The sequence below is a fragment of the Centruroides sculpturatus genome, unplaced genomic scaffold (assembly GCF_000671375.1).
Source record: "Centruroides sculpturatus isolate CEXI.00-Female unplaced genomic scaffold, Cexi_2.0 scaffold451, whole genome shotgun sequence".
Taxonomy (NCBI): Eukaryota; Metazoa; Arthropoda; class Arachnida; order Scorpiones; family Buthidae; genus Centruroides; species Centruroides sculpturatus.
In genome coordinates, this window is record NW_019384669.1 from 587293 (window position 1) to 590236 (window position 2944).

Sequence of the window (2944 nt, forward strand, 5' to 3'; positions counted from 1 at the left end):
CGGTGATGTATTTAACCAAGTAAGGTTATATCTAAATCTAATATACTTCTGGAAGCGAAGACTAGCTCGGGGTCCGGGTGGCGTAACTGGCAAGCGCACCGCACGGCAAGCGGAGGTTGCGGGTTCAAGCCCCGCCCCGGGCCAGTTCTTTTATTCCAGAATGTTCTAAATTTATTTATTTAATTATTAATTTAATTAAGAGATGGCGCCTAACGCCTACCTCTAATGTCAAATTACTTAGTTCCAATCATTTAAAATAGCCATATTATAGCCCGATAAATTAGGCGATCGTTTGGTGTTGTTATAATGCCGTCATATTTTTCTTGCCAGCTGTGTATCGAATATAGTGTTTCCTTTGTGAAACTTTGTGTCTGCTCATTCGAAACACCGTCCGCCCGATAACGGATTATTATCTCCTCCGATCCGTGAAATTTTTTGCTTCTGTTCCTGACTTTCGTACCTTTCATCAATAACTGTTTTCGATGTGCTCCAACATTCCTTGTGCTGTTCTCATCCGATTCAAGGTATGTGTAACAACTCGTGATATCTTGTAAACTCTCTCTTTGCGAAACACGTCAATGTCGTTTTCACGTCTTTTTGTCGTAACATATCAATGTCTATTTGTTTCGCGATTGTTAGCCTGTAGACCCTATAACAGAAAATAAACGAGTATTTGTTAACCGAGTATCTGAGTGTCTTGGTTCCAACGCTGTGTCACTTGCTTTCATCAGAATCCGCTTGCTCATTTACGCGGACGCTCGCGTAACCTATTTTCAAATCCAAATAAATTTGCCGTCGCTACTTCCGTGTCAATCGAAACACGGTGGTGCCATTCCTGACAGGAATGGCACCACCGTATCAAAGAAATGCCGACCCTCCGGTCACAAACACACACACATATATATATATATATATATATATATATATAAGGTTTTTATTTATTCCGCTCATACCTTTAGCATTATAGGACATCCATCTTTTGTCACAATATTAGGAATTAAGGGCGCCACATGTTAGCGATTGGATAAAGAAAGGAATTTTTTCCTTTCCTCTGCAGAAGATGAGACAAAACAAAAATTGCTCGATTTCCTCACTTAATTAAATTGTCATCATCATCCCAATCTAATATATAAATTAATAATTAATTAATATGATTTTCTAAAACTCTCTCTCTCTTGTTTCTTCCGCGAAAGGGCATTATTAGCTTCATTGTTAACTGTGTAAGAAAAATGTCAGATGGAGGAACGAGACGTAAACGACCTTTATGACTCTTCCTCTCTTAATTCTGCATCAGTTAAGAGTCGAAAAGGAGAAGGGAAAAGTCATCGGGGATTCATTACACGTAAAGGAGTTTTAATGGGTCAGAAAGTGCAAAGATATCTTTAATTTTCTCATATATTTATACGTTTGTATGGCATCAAAACATAGCAAGGATTGATCTCTTTGCTTACACAAAGATTCTTTTGCAAAACGTCAATTTGTTAAGTCGCATGGTGTAGTCAAGTTTGGAACGATGCCAACTGCGTTTAACCTTCCCGAAAACATCAAAGAAAAATCGATGAAAATTACAAATCAATGCCTCGCATTCCTACAAGCTTTCATTGTTATCGAAGAAGATTGCATGGTTTATTTCATTAAACATCCACGCCGCCAATCTCCCTCTCTCCATCTTCCTCTCCACGTATAAGGTAAACTCAACTTTCATCGATTAATTGCTTATAGGGGGACCACCTTTAAGTGTGTAAATGCCACGTGCAACCTCCTCCCTAACTCCCATCCATCAGTTAATTAAGGAAAATGATACTTACTCCGACTTAAAATTGTATTTTTTCAAGTCTAAAGTATCTTCTGTTCGATATTTTTGCAGGTTTTTTATGGAATGGGTGTCATTATCTCCCTTTTTATCAAACTTGCGCTTCTGGAGATTGGAATTCTCTAAAAAAAATTTCGAAGAGAAACGTATAAGAATTAATATAATACCGTTTATTAAAAGGAAATAATTAATAATTTTTTGGAAAAATCATTTTAAAAACAATTATATTTTCCGAAATTTTCAATTTTTTTAATGCATAAAAATGCATTAAATATTCTTCGAGAATATTAAAATTTTTATAAAAATGTGGGGTGGACCAAAAGTCAGTTAACAATGATAAAACCTAAACTTTTATCCTATTCAAATACCTTATTACGATTTCAATTAACATTTTACAACAACGGTTAACTGACTTTTGAGTCACCTTGTACGTAATAATTGTATTGATAACATATTAGTAATTAAATTTTTGCAGTATCATGTACTTAAAACTACTTTATCTCAACTTTATGACACAGAGTATGTGACGGCTCGCTTTACGACGGTTTTCCACGAACTAATTATGAGAATCTACTTGTATATTACACGAAAACAAAACACTTAACGTAATCTATAAACAAATATTATACGATAAGTTATGATTATAGCTAGTTTAAGGAAAGTAAATTCAATTTATTTCACTAAATTTAAGAGAAATTAAACGGTTCGTTTTACGACGGTTTTCTACATAATTTAGTCGTAAATGTAAAAAAATCTATTATATACTAATCATAAACAAGATAATTAACATAATATATACATTATAGGAATCAAAATAAACTATAATTTAATATCGTACGAGATAATTAAATCAATTCCCAAGAATGTAATCTCAATGGCTCGCTTTACGACGACTTTTCATAAACCAATTAAGTCGGAAATACGTCAATCTGCTGTAGCCTTATATATATATAAACAAGATCATTAATATAATAACGAATTAAAATTTTCAGGTATTGTATAATTAAGGCTATTTCCATGTATGCCACACAGCTTGTATTAAAGGCTCGCTTTGCGACGGGTTTTCTACCTACTAATTACGTTATAAAAATGCAAAAATCGACTTCACATTAATAAAAAACATAACAATAT

The 2944-nt window shown here is 33.9% G+C and overlaps 1 protein-coding gene across 1 annotated transcript in view; it reads right to left on the reverse strand.

Annotated features, from left to right (window-relative positions):
• LOC111626683 (protein dispatched homolog 1-like) overlaps positions 1–1955 on the reverse strand; it is a 29703-nt gene extending 27748 nt beyond the window's left edge. Inside the window, exon 1 of the mRNA XM_023370164.1 lies at positions 1809–1955. The gene's annotated coding sequence lies outside the window, so the exon portion shown is untranslated. The remainder of the gene's footprint in view (positions 1–1808) is intronic.
• Between the last annotated feature and the right edge of the window lie 989 nt (positions 1956–2944).